Consider the following 14,672-nt stretch of genomic DNA (forward strand, 5'->3'; position numbering starts at 1 on the left):
CCCTCGCCCTTTGCACCATCGGTGCAATGGGTCATCTAGTAGCTAGGTAAAAGAAGAGCAGTAACATTCTACTAACATGATAAATCGAGCGCTCAGTTATGAAATTCACACACAAAGTTCAAACCAAACATCTGTTTTATCAGCCATACCAGTAGACAACAGGTTCTGTTTCAAAGTGTTGTAGGTTTATGACGTGTCAATATTCAAAATACAGATAAAAAGTTATGCGAGACTCGGAAAGTTGACAGAGATTACATCAAGGGTCAGAGTGCAAGTACTGGCATTTCACATGACGGAGAAGGCCACACACTGAAATACTGCACATGAAGAGACAGGCACAGATACCTCCGTATGTGTATTTGGTGGGTAATCCTTGGGAGCAATCAACATACCACGGCCCTTACGAGCTCCTCTATAGACAACCTCCACGATGTCAACAAACTCTTGCTTGTGTTTCCTTGCCTAGTTGATCTTGTTGTTGTTTCCTGTACCAAGATCAATCATGATGTGCTTGTTGCAGAAGAGGAACATCACCGTTGACAGGTCGTACAACTCGTACATGGGGTTGAAGTCAGGAACCTTGGTGATGCCTACAAGGTAGATCATGGCAAAGTTCTTGATGGTTTCAGCCACCCCTGACAGCAGCTCATCCATCTAAACATGAACAAGTAGATAGTCAGAAACTCGTAATGAAGTGAACAAGATACAACCATGCTAGATTGACGTAAAACAAAAGCCTGCTAAAAAGTTAAACTGGAAGTCTGCATTCAATAATATTAAACCGCTATGAAATTCGATTTCTTGCACAAAGTAATAAAACAATTGGCCGTTAATAAAAGAAGAAAGGCGCTCATAGCTTTACTTCCTATAATGTCTAGTTCTACTTCAACTTAATCAAGCAACCAGTTGTGAACTCCTACAAAAATATATGTGACTTGCAACTTAGCTCTTAGTACACACAGAAGCTTTACTTCAACAAAAGGAGGTATCAAAAAATCTTCCCACTTCTGCCCCTACCGCAAATTGACCAACTATCTTTTGAGACTTTGCGCCTAATCGAACATATAAATGACCCTAGCAACCCGCCATTCTAGAGGCATTGCACGCGCTAGCGCTCGTGGACCACATGATTTTTTCACCATTCGATAATTTTTATGCTGGCACCTAGTCAACCGTTCGTTGTTTTGCATGTCAGCTGCAGTTAGATGAGTCATGGTGGGTGGACCTCGCTAGGTGTGGGGCCAGGTAATGAGGTGTTGCTTCTGCATTTGTTCGTGAGAGAGTTTTACAGCGACTACGTCTGGCGATAGGAACGTGGGTTGTGTACGTGGGATGGGTAAAACCTAGTAAAACTAAAAGACAATCAATATAACATTTATAAAATGACTTGAGAGGTATATTAATTTGTCCAACACATTGAAAGAAGTTGAATGAAAAGGAGAAGCAGAAATCACTCAACTTCCTCGGAATTACATGGTGGGGTACATCATGTACATATCTATAAGGATACAACTCACTTACTACCTCCCTCCAGGTTTACTAGGCCGCCCGACAAAAACGCTCGTACCAAGGCAGAAATCAAGCATGGTTTTCTAGCGATGCAATAATGCATAGTAATTGCATGCAATGCCGGGTTCCACCTCCCTAAGAGCATGGTTAAGACTAGTCACAATGGGGAGTAACTTAGAATAGTAACATCACATTTTACTAGGCTATGTTACTACCTCCACAATTGGTAGTAACATATGTGTGTTGTCATGTTATGGTTCATTTATTAGCCTATAGACTCATATTGTCTTGGTATGTGTGATGTTACAGTAACTAGCTAAGTTACCACCATCACCTCTGTCATCATTAAATATGTGCCACATAAGCAAAATTATCTTGAAAAATGTGATGTTACTAGTGATGTTACTCCCACTGTGGCCAGTTTAATAGTATAGCCAACAATCAGCTATATGAAGTTGCCACATCATCTATAGCCAACCTAATAGCCAACATGTATAGTAGCAATTTACAAAATACTACTACTTCATTAATAGATGGCCCATCCTACAATCTCACATTGTTTCTTGGAGCAGGTGCTGCAACCGGCTCTTAATTTGCAGCCTGCTTCCCTTCTCTCTCCTCTTCTCTCTCATCCAACTCAGCAAACATATGATATTTTAATCCTTATAGCCTGCTGACTGTACCTTATTATACTTGCTATAATGTGACGCCCACGATGCGGCTATATCTCCCACGTGTCGAAGCACGACTTAGAGGCATAACCGCATTGTAAGCAATGTCGCAAGTGAGGTAATCTTCACACAACCCATGTAATGAATAAGGAAAAGAGGTACATAGTTGGCTTACACTCGCCATGTCACACAATAGCATAAATATCATTACATTCATCCAGATACAATCAAGGTCCGAATACGGAACCAAAATAAAGACAACCCCAAATGCAACAAAGTCCCCGATCGCCCTAACTGGGCACCACTACTGATCGTCTGGAAAGGAAACGTAGTATCGTCCTGAGTCCTCATCGAACTCCCACTTGAGCTCAGTCGACTCTCCTGGAGCGGTATCATCGATCCCTGCATCTGGTTTTGTAAGTAATCCATGAGTCACGGGGACTCAGCAATCTCACACCCTCGCGATCAAGACTATTCAAGCTTATAGGTAGGTTAAAGGTAAGAGGTGGAGCTGCAGCAAGCACTAGCATATATGGTGGCTAACATAAGCAAATGAGAGGTAGAAGAGAAGACAAAGGCACGATCGATAAACTATGATCAAGAAGTGATCCTAGAACAACCTACGTTCAAGCATAACACGAGACCATGTTCTCTTCCCGGACTCCGCCGAAAAGAGACCATCACGGCCACACACTCTCGATTCATTTTAATTAAGTTAAGTTCCAGGTTATCTACAACCGAACATTAACAAATTCCCATCTGCCCATAACCACGAGCATGGCTTTCGAAAGTTCAAAACCCTGCAGGGGTGTCCCAACTTAGCCCATCACAAGCTCTCACGACCAATGAAGGATATTCCTTCTCCCAAGACAATCCGATCAGACTCGGAATCCCAGTTACAAGACATCTTGACAATTGTAAAACAAGTCCAGCAAGACCACCCGCTGTGCCGGCAAATCCCGATAGGAGCTGCACATATCTCGTTCTCAGGGCACACCGGATGAATACTACGTACAACTAAAACCAACACTCAAGTTTCCCCGAGGTGGCGCTGCAAGTGGCTTTGTTTTGGACCAACACTCAGAGGAGCACTGGCCCGGGGGTTTAAAATAAAGATGACCCTTGAGTCTGTGGAACCCAAGGGAAAAAGAGGCTAGGTGGCTAATGGTAAAACCAAGGTTGGGCCTTGCTGGAGGAGTTTTATTCAAGGCGAAATGTCAAGGGGTTCCCATTATAACCCAACCGTGTAAGGAACGCAAAATCAAGGAACATAACACCGGTATGATGGAAACTAGGGCGACAAGAGTGGAACAAAACACCAGACATAAGGCCGAGCCTTCCACCCTTTACCAAGTGTATAGATGCATTAAAATAGACAAGATATAATAATGATATCCCAACAATAAACATGCTCCAACAAGGAACAAACTCCAATCTTCACCTGCAACTAGCAATGCCATAAGAGGGGCTGAGCAAAGCGGTAACATAGCCAAACAACGGTTTGCTATGACAAGGTGGGTTAGAGGTTTGACATGGCAATATGGAAGGCATGATAAGCAAGTGGTAGGTATCGTAGCATAGTCATAGCAAAAGAGCGAGCATCTAGCATGCAAAGATAGAAGTGATTTCGAGGGTATGGTCATCTTGCCTGCAAAGTTATCCGAGTTGACGTTAGCTTGATCCTCGTAAGCGTACTCAACGGGTTCCTCGATCACGTACCCGTCTCCCGGCTCTACCCAAAGCAAGAACACAAGCAAAGGGAGACACAATCAAACACGTGCAATGCACAAGCAACATGATGCAAAACATGGCATGATATGCGGGTTGTGATATGCGATGCATATGCATGTTTCGGAAAGGAAGATTGAACCTGGCCTCAACTTGGAAAACCAAGAGTGCCACTGGAAAGAGGAGTTGATTTAGGTTGAAATCGATATAAAGATCACCGGAATCGGATGCACGGTTTGCAAATGGCAAGCAAAACAAATATGGCATTGAAGCTGCGATTAACAGCACGAGGCCATCTAAATGCATCAAGAACAACAAGCTACTGCACTCTATCATAACAACAAAGCACATGGCAGGGATCCACTCAAGATACTTGACAAAAGATGAACACTGAGCTACGGCTAATTCACTCAATAGCATGTTCAAACAAGCACGGAAAAAGTGCAAAAGATATCAGGTTACAGACTTAGTGAAATTAACAACATGTCAGGAATTTAACATCAGGAAGCAATGTTTAAAGCACGATAACAACATGCTATAGGAACATAACATGGCAAAGCAAAGCATGGCATAAAGCTCCTCAAAGCATACAGCAAAAGTCCCTTACTGACCATAAGCCAAAAGGGATCAGAAAATACAATGGCAACCATGTGAACATAGCAACTTTCGTTAACAGCTTCAGACTTAGTAGAAAATTGGAACTTGGCAAAACAAATATCAAGTAGGCATGTTTACGAGCTCGATGCACTCACCACAAGGCATTGCATGACGAAATAAGCATACACCCAGCAAGTAGACATGGCATAGAAGCTAAACATGGCAAGAACACACTCATAGCATGCACGGATCAACTACAACAACCTCGACAAAATTGCTTAACATGTAAAAAATCTGCCAGGAACATTTTGTAGCAAAAGTAGAGCTTGATTGAGTCAAGCTAGGGTGCTCCATAATTACAAACAAAGAAATGGATGGATAGAGCACACCATTATCTCCAAAACATCCTTACTGATCATGCTCAAAAGAGGCATGGATCACTCTGTAGCAACAAGAATACATGGCATAAAAATATAATCAGGAAAATGACTTAGAAGATTTCTAAGTCTCTGAAATCAGCAACATAACGAGAGCTACTTTGCATGCTTGTGCTAGTCACCACAAGGATCACAAAAATACATGGCATACACCCCTGTAAAGATGGCATGACATACTTCAAATCACATGTAGGGCTCAAGTTCATAGGAGGCACACATCAATCATGGCAAAAATGACAAATGTCCAATTACTGATAAGAACCTGAAACTAACATTGCATAGCACTCTTGCAACAGCATTTAGGGCATCAAGATGAGCTCAAATGAACATGGTGCAATGGAATGAAATGAAGTACTCGTCGAAGCGAACAATTTGATATGCTACACGCCCAAAACGGAGCCACGGGTGCAAAGCTATGATGCGATAAAAAACGCTAAAAATTACTGGAACGGGGCAAAAGTCAACCCTAGGGTTTTGGATCCAGATCTGGATCGGGCGGCACGCAGATCGAAGTTCGATGGAGTCGGCGCCGGAGCTTGTCGGGGACTTGCTGGAGGAGAGGAGGAGGCTGGCCGGAGCGGCAGACGGCGACCGGCGACGGCGGCGGAGGCTCCGGGCGGCGCGGGCGGAGACGGGCGGAGGCGAGCGGCAGCCGGCGACGAGACGGGTGAGGCGCGCCGGTGTCGAGGTGGAGCAGGGCGGCGACAGGCGGGCTCGGGTGGCGCGGCGAGGCGGCGCGCCTTGGGCGAGTGGCGGCGGTGACCGGGCCTCGGGGGCCTCCCCTGGGCTCGGCGGGCCGGCAGCGGGGGAGAGTCGGCGGGGACACGTGGTGCCGCTGGATTCGCAGGGTGGAGCCGGGCGGACATGTCCGGCCTGGTGCTTTTATCCGGCGGCGAAGAGGGAGCGGGGCTAGGGTTAGGGATCCGGAAATTTCGGGGGAGAGTCTATATTTATAGGTAGAGGGAGCTAGGAGGCTCCAAATTGAGCATGGTTTACGGCCACGCGATCATGATCGAACGGCCTAGATGATGGAGGGGGTTTAGGTGGGTTTTGGGCCACTTTGGAGAGGTGTTGGGCTGCAACACACACGAGGCCTTCTCGGCTCCTCGGTTAACCGTTGGAGTATCAAATGAAGTCCAAATGGCACGAAACTTGACAGGCGGTCTACCGGTAGTAAACCAAGGCCGCTTGGAAAGTCTCGGTCCAATCCGAAAATGTTTAACACCCGCACACGAAAAGAAAAGAGGTAGAAAAGGACACCAGAGGACATAGGAGCGCCGGAATGCAAAACAGACAACGGGGAAAATGCAAAATGCTCGGATGCATGAGACGAACACGTTTGCAAATGCGATGCACATGAAGACATGATATGAGATGCATGACAAAGACAAAAACAACACGGAGGCAAAAACCCAACAACGAGGAAATATCATAACTTAGTGCCGGAAATGGCAAGAGTTGGAATACAAATATGGCAGGTTACATATGGGGCGTTACAACACTCCACCACTACGAAAGGATCTTGCCCGAGATCTAGGACTGGAAAACCTCCGGGTACTCAGAACAGAGGTGGTCCTCGTGTTCCCAAGTGGCTTCACGGTTGGAATGATGTGACCATTTGACTTTCAAGAATTTGATAGACCTGTTGCGAGTCTTGCGCTCAGTTTCTTCAAGAATAGCAACGGGGTGCTCATCATAAGACATGTCTTCCTGGAGATCAATCTCTTCAAAGTTTATGGTGCGGTCAGGAGTCTTGAAACACTTGCGGAGTTGAGAGACATGAAACACGTTGTGCACGTTTGCAAAGTTGGACGGGAGCTCAAGTTGATAGGCGAGATCACCTCTTTTGCCAATGATCTTGAAAGGACCCACGTATCTAGGGGCAAGCTTCCCTTTGATACCGAAGCGGCGAGTACCTTTCATTGGGGAGACGCGGAGGTAGACATGGTCTCTGATGTCTACTACACAACCTTCTTCTTGTAGACGTTGTTGGGCCTCCAAGTGCAGAGGTTTGTAGGACAGTAGCAAATTTCCCTCAAGTGGATGACCTAAGGTTTATCAATCCGTAGGAGGCGTAGGATGAAGATGGTCTCTCTCAAGCAACCCTGCAACCAAATAACAAAGAGTCTCTTGTGTCCCCAACACACCCAATACAATGGTAAATTGTATAGGTGCACTAGTTCGGCGAAGAGATGGTGATACAAGTGCAATATGGATGGTAGATAAAGGTATTTGTAATCTGAAAATATAAAAACAGCAAGGTAACTAATGATAAAAGTGAGCGTAAATGGTATTGCAATGATAGGAAATAAGGCCTAGGGTTTATACTTTCACTAGTGTAAGTCCTCTCAACAATACTAACATAATTGGATCATAAAATTATCCCTCAACATGCAACAAAGAGTCACTCCAAAGTCACTAATAGCGGAGAACGAACGAAGAGATTATGGTAGGGTACGAAACCACCTCAAAGTTATTCTTTCCAATCAATCCGTTAGGCTATTCCTATAAGTGTCACAAACAACCCGAGAGTTCATACTAGAATAACACCTTAAGATACAAATCAACCAAAACCCTAATGTCACCTAGATACTTCAATGTCACCTCAAGTATCCGTGGGCATGATTACACGATATGCATCACACAATCTCAGATTCATCTATTCAACCAACACAAAGGACCTCAAAGAGTGCCCCAAAGTTCCTACCAGAGAATCACGACGAAAACGTGTGCCAACCCCTATGCATAGGTTCATGGGTGGAACCCGCAAGTTGATCACCAAAACATACATAAAGTGAATCACGTGGTATCCCATTGTCACCATAGATACGCACGGCAAGACATACATCAAGTGTTCTCAAATCTTTAAATACTCAATCCAATAAGATAACTTCAAAGGGGAAACTCAATTCATTACAAGAGAGTAGAGGGGAGGAGAAACATAAGATCCAACTATAATAGCAAAGCTCGTGATACATCAAGATCGTACCACCTCAAGAACACGAGAGAGAGAGAGAGAGAGAGAGAGATCAAACACATAGCTACTGGTACATACCCTCAGCCCCAAGGGAGAACTACTCCCTCCTTGTCATGGAGAGCACCGGGATGATGAAGATGGCCACCGGAGAAGGATTGCCCCCTCCGGCAGGGTGCCGGAACGGGTCTAGATTGAGTTTCGGTGGCTACGGAGGCTTCTGGCGGCGGAACTCCCGATCTATGTTGCTCCCGGATGTTTTAGGGTATATGGAGATATATAGGCGGAAGAAGTACGTCAGGGGGCCACGAGGGGCTCACGAGGCAGGGGGGCGCTCTCCACCCTCGTGACCTCCCCGGAAACTTCTTGGAGTAGGTTCCTAGTCTCCTGGATCACGTTCAGTGAGAAGATCACGTTCCCGAAGGTTTCATTCCGTTTGGACTCCGTTTGATATTCTATTTCCTCGAAATACTGAAATAGGCAAAAAAACAACAATTCTGGGCTGGGCCTCCGGTTAATAGGTTAGTCCCAAAAATAATATAAAAGTGGAAAATAAAGCCCAATATAGTCCAAAACAGTAGATAAAGTAGCATGGAGCAATCAAAAATTATAGATACGTTGGAGACGTATCAGGCATCCCCAAGCTTAATTCCTGCTCGTCCTCGAGTAGGTAAATGATAAAAAGAGAATTTTTGATGCGGAGTGATACTTTGGCATAATTTCAATGTAAATCTTCTTAATCATGGTATGAATATTCAGATCCGAAAGGTTCAAGACAAAAGTTCATATTGACATAAAAATGATAATACTTCAAGCATACTAATCAAACAATTATGTCATCTCAAAATAACATGGCTAAAGGAAGTTCATCCCTACAAAATCATATAGTTAGGCTATGCTTCATTTTCGTCACACAAAGATGTTCCCAACTTCTATACCCCGGATGACAATCCAAGCAATTGTTTCATACTCAAATAATCTCAAACTTTTTCAACCTTCACGCAATACATGAGCGCGAGCCATGGACATAGCACTATGGGTGGTGTAGAATATGATGATGGGGATTGTGTGGAGAAGACAAAAAAGGAGAAAGTCTCACATCAACGAGGCTAATCAATGAGCTAAGGAGATGCCCATCAATTGATGTTAATGCAAGGAGTAGGGATTGCCATGCAACGGATGCACTAGAGCTAAGAATGCTCAACAAAAAAAAACTAGTGGGTGTGCATCCAACTTGCTTGCTCATGAAGACCTAGGGCATTTTGAGGAAGCCCATCGTTGGAATATACAAGCCAAGTTCTATAATGAAAAATTCCCACTAGTATGAACAAGGCAACTTATGAGACTCACTATATGAAAATCATGGTGCTACTTTGAAGCACAATATATGAGACTCACCACATGAAGAACAAGGTGCTACTTTGAAGCACAAGTGTGGAAAAAGAGATAGTAGCATTGCCCTTTTTATTCTCTTTTTTTGGGCCTTTCTTTTTTTCTTTTGGCCTTTCTCTTTTTTTAATTGGGCAATGCTCTAATAATGATGATCATCACACTTCTATTGATTACAACATAATGATTACAACTCGATACTAGAACAAGATATGACTCTATATGAATGCCTCCGGCGGTGTACCGGGATGGTGCAATGAATCAAGAGTGACATGTATGAAAAATAATGCATGGTGGCTTTACCACAAATACGATGTCAACTACAAGATCATGCAATGGCAATATGACAAAAGTAAAGCATGTCATGATGATGATGATGATGATGGAAGTTGCATGGCAATATATCTCGGAATGGCTATGGAAATGCCATGATAGGTAGGTATGGTGGCTGTTTTGAGGAAGATATAGGGAGGTTTATGTGTGAAAGAGCGTATCATATCACGGGGTTTGGATGCACCGGCGAAGTTTGCACCAACTCTCAATGTGAGAAAGGGCAATGCACGGTACCGAAGAGGCTAGCAAATGGCGGAAAGGTAAAAGTGCGTATAATCCATGGACTCAACATTAGTCAAAAGAACTCATATACTTATTGCAAAAATTTAGATGTCATCAAAAATCAAGTACTACGCGCATGCTCCTAGGGGGATAGATTGGTAGGAAAAGACCATCGCTCGTCCCCGACCGCCACTCATAAGGATGCACAAGCCAGGTACACTTCATGCTTCAAATTTGTTACACAACTTTAACCATACTTGCATGCTACGGGACTTGCTAACTTCAACACAAGTATTTCTCAAATTCACAACTACTCAGCTAGAACGACTATGATATTATCACCTCCATATCTCAAAACAATTATCAAGCATCAAACTTATCTTAGTATTCAACCCACTAAAAAGAAAGTTTCACATATCTTGAATACCAAGTATATTAACATTAAGCAAATTACCATGCTATTAACGACTCTCAAAATAATCTAAGTGAAGCATGAGAGATCAAGTTTCTTTAAAACAAACCACCATCGTGCTCTAAAAGATCTAAGTGAAGCACTAGAGCAAAAATTATCACGCTCAAAAAGATATAAGTGAAGCACATAGAGTAAACTATCAAGCTCAAAAGATATAAGTGAAGCACATAGAGTATTCTAACAAATTTCAATTCATACATGGCTCTCTCAAAAGGTGTGTCCAGCAAGGATTATTGTGGTAGACTAACAAGCAAAGCCACAAATAATACAAGACGCTCAAAGCAAAACACATATCATGTGGTGAATAAAAATATAGCTCCAAGTAAATTACCGATGGAAGTGGACGAAAGAGGGGATGCCTTCCGGGGCATCCCCAAGCTTTGAATTTTTGGTGTCCTTGGATTATCTTGGGGGTGCCATGGGCATGCCCAAGCTTAGGCTCTTGCCACTCCTTGTTCCATAATCCATCAAAAGAATTCACCCAAAACTTGAAAACTTCACAACACAAAACTCAACAGAAATCTCATGAGCTCCGTTAGAGAAAGAAAACAAAAGACTACTTTAAGGTACTGTAGTGAACTTGTTATTTATTTGTATTGGTGTTAAACCTACTGTATTCCAACTTCTATATGGTTTATAAACTATTTTACTAGCCATAGATTCATCAAAATAAGCAAACAACACACGCAAAACAGAATCTGTCAAAAACAGAACAGTCTGTAGTAATCTGTTACTAACACAAACTCCTGGAACCCAAAAAATTCTACCAAAATTAGAAGACCTGGGCAATTTTTTTGTTGATCAGCAGAAATTGTAATCACTATTTTATCACGTTCTGGTGATTTTTGACAATTCGGGCACTGAGCGCAAAGATTCTGGAAATTACAGCAAGATCAAATAACTATCTTCCAAGAAGATCTAATAGGTTTAACTTGGCACAAACACTAATTAAAAGATAAAACCACATCTAAACAGAATCTAGATGGATTATTTATTACTAAACAGGAACAAAAGTCAAGGAACCAAAATAAAATTGGGTTGCCTCCCAACAAGCGCTATCGTTTAACGCCCCTAGCTAGGCATGATGATTTCAATGATGCTCACATAAAAGATAAGAATTGTAACATAAAGAGAGCATCATAAAGAATATGACTAGCACATTTAAGTCTAACATACTTCCTATGCATAGGGATTTTGTGAGCAAACAACTTGTGAGAACAAGAATCAACTTGCATAGGAAGGTAAAACAAGCATAACTTCAAAACTTTAAGCATATAGAGAGGAAACTTGATATTATTGCAATTTCCTACAAGCATATATTCCTCCCTCATAACAATTTCCAGTAGCATCATAAATGAATTCAATAATATAACCAGAACCTAAAGCATTCTTTTCATGATCTACAAGCATAGAAAATTTACTACTCTCCACACAAGCAACTTTCTTCTCATGAATAATAGTGGGAGCAAACTCAACAAAATAATTATAATGTGAGGCATAATCCAATTGAAAACTAAAATCATGATGACAAGTTTCATGGATATCATTATTCTTTATAGCATACAAGTCATCACAATAATCATCATATATAGCAACTTTGTTCTCATAATCAATTGGAACCTCTTCCGAAATAGTGGATTCATCACAAAGTAAAGTCATGACCTCTCCAAATCCACCTTCATCAATATAATCATCATAAATAGGAGGCATGCTTTCATCATAATAAATTTTCTCATCAAAACTTGGGGGACAAAAAATATCATCTTCATCAAACATAGCTTCCCCAAGCTTGTGGCTTTGCATATCATTAGCATCATGGATATTCAAAGAATTAATACTAACAACATTGCAATCATGCTCATCATTCAAATATTTAGTGCCAAACATTTTATAGATTTCTTCTTCTAGCACTTGAGCACAATTATCCTTTCCATCATACTCACGAAAGATACTAAAAAGGTGAAGCGTATGATACAAACTCAATTCCATTTTTTTATGTAATTTTCTTTTATAAACTAAACTAGTGATAAAACAAGAAACTAAAAGACTCGATTGCAAGATCTAAAGATATACCTTCAAGCACTCACCTCCCCGGCAACAGAGCCAGAAAAGAGCTTGATGTCTACTACACAACCTTCTTCTTGTAGACGTTGTTGGGCCTCCAAGTGCAGAGGTTTGTAGGACAGTAGCAAATTTCCCTCAAGTGGATGACCTAAGGTTTATCAATCCGTAGGAGGCGTAGGATGAAGATGGTCTCTCTCAAGCAACCCTGCAACCAAATAACAAAGAGTCTCTTGTGTCCCCAACACACCCAATACAATGGTAAATTGTATACGTGCACTAGTTCGGTGAAGAGATGGTGATACAAGTGCAATATGGATGGTAGATAAAGGTATTTGTAATCTGAAAATATAAAAACAGCAAGGTAACTAATGATAAAAGTGAGTGTAAACGGTATTGCAATGATAGGAAATAAGGCCTAGGGTTCATACTTTCACTAGTGTAAGTCCTCTCAACAATACTAAGATAATTGGATCATAAAATTACCCCTCAACATGCAACAAAGAGTCACTCCAAAGTCACTAATAGCGGAGAACAAACGAAGAGATTATGGTAGGGTACGAAACCACCTCAAAGTTATTCTTTCCAATCAATCTGTTGGGCTATTCCTATAAGTGTCACAAACAGACCTAGAGTTCGTACTAGAATAACACCTTAAGATACAAATCAACCAAAACCCTAATGTCACCTAGATACTTCAATGTCACCTCAAGTATCCGTGGGCATGATTATACGATATGCATCACACAATCTGAGATTCATCTATTCAACCAACACAAAGGACCTCAAAGAGTGCCCCAAAGTTCCTACCAGAGAATCACGACGAAAACGTGTGCCAACCCCTATGCATAGGTTCTTGGGTGGAACCCGCAAGTTGATCACCAAAACATACATCAAGTGAATCACGTGGTATCCCATTGTCACCACAGATACGCACGACAAGACATACATCAAGTGTTCTCAAATCTTTAAAGACTCAATCCGATAAGATAACTTCAAAGGGGAAACTCAATTCATTACAAGAGAGTAGAGGGGAGGAGAAACATAAGATCCAACTATAATAGCAAAGCTCGCGATACATCAAGATCGTACCACCTCAAGAACACGAGAGAGAGAGATCAACCACATAGCTACTGGTACATACCCTCAACCCCGAGGGAGAACTACTCCCTCCTCGTCATGGAGAGCACCGGGATGATGAAGATGGCCACCGGAGAAGGATTGCCCCCTCCGGCAGGGTGCCAGAACGGGTCTAGATTGAGTTTCGGTGGCTATGGAGGCTTCTGGTGGCGGAACTCCTGATCTATGTTGCTCCTGGATGTTTTTAGGGTATATGGAGATATATAGGCGGAAGAAGTACATCAGGGGGGGCACGAGGCGCTCACGAGGCAGGGGCGCGCCCAGGGGGGGCCTCCACCCTCGTGACCTCCCCGGAAACTTGTTGGAGTAGGGTCCAAGTCTCCTGGATCACGTTCGTTGAGAAGATCACGTTCCCGAAGGTTTCATTCTGTTTGGACTCCGTTTGATATTCTGTTTCCTCGAAATACTGAAATAGGCAAAAAACAACAATTCTGGGCTGGGTCTCCGGTTAATAGGTTAGTCCCAAAAATAATATAAAAGTGGAAAATAAAGCCCAATATAGTCCAAAACCGTAGATAAAGTAGCATGGAGCAATCAAAAATTATAAATACGTTGGAGACGTATCAGTCTCCGATCTCGAAAGCCAAGTCATGATGCTTGCTATCATAGTAACTCTTCTAGCGCGATTGTGCGGCTTTGAGATTTTCACGAATGACTTTGCACATTTCTTCAGCCTCTGAGATCAAGTCATTGCCAAGAAGTTGGCGTTCACCAATCTCTGACCAGTTAAGAGGAGTACGACACTTCCTGCCATAGAGAATCTCGAATGGGGCCTTGCCCGAACTCGCTTGGAAACTGTTGTTGTAGGAGAACCCGACATATGGAAGACAATCTTCCCACTTCATATCGAAAGAGATGACACAAGCCCTGAGCATATCTTCAAGAATCTGATTTACTCGCTCGACTTGGCCACTGGTTTGAGGATGAAAAGTTGTGCTGAAGCGGATGTTGGCGCCCATGGCCTTCTGAAAAGAATCCCAGAACTTAGAGGTGAAGATGCTACCATGATCTAAAGATATCAGCTGCGGAATGCCATGCAGAGAGGCAATCCTAGAGGTATATAGCTCTTCCAACTAAGCTGCTGTGATAGACTCTTTGATAGGAAGAAAATGAGCCACTTTAGGAAGCTTGTCGATGAC

The 14,672-nt window shown here is 42.6% G+C and overlaps 1 pseudogene; it reads right to left on the reverse strand.

Moving 5' to 3' along the window:
• Positions 1 to 285: 285 nt before the first annotated feature.
• LOC119300033 lies at positions 286 to 654 on the reverse strand (annotated as a pseudogene).
• Between the last annotated feature and the right edge of the window lie 14,018 nt (positions 655 to 14,672).

The sequence above is a fragment of the Triticum dicoccoides genome, chromosome 5A, assembly GCF_002162155.2.
Source record: "Triticum dicoccoides isolate Atlit2015 ecotype Zavitan chromosome 5A, WEW_v2.0, whole genome shotgun sequence".
Classification (NCBI taxonomy): Eukaryota; Viridiplantae; Streptophyta; class Magnoliopsida; order Poales; family Poaceae; genus Triticum; species Triticum dicoccoides.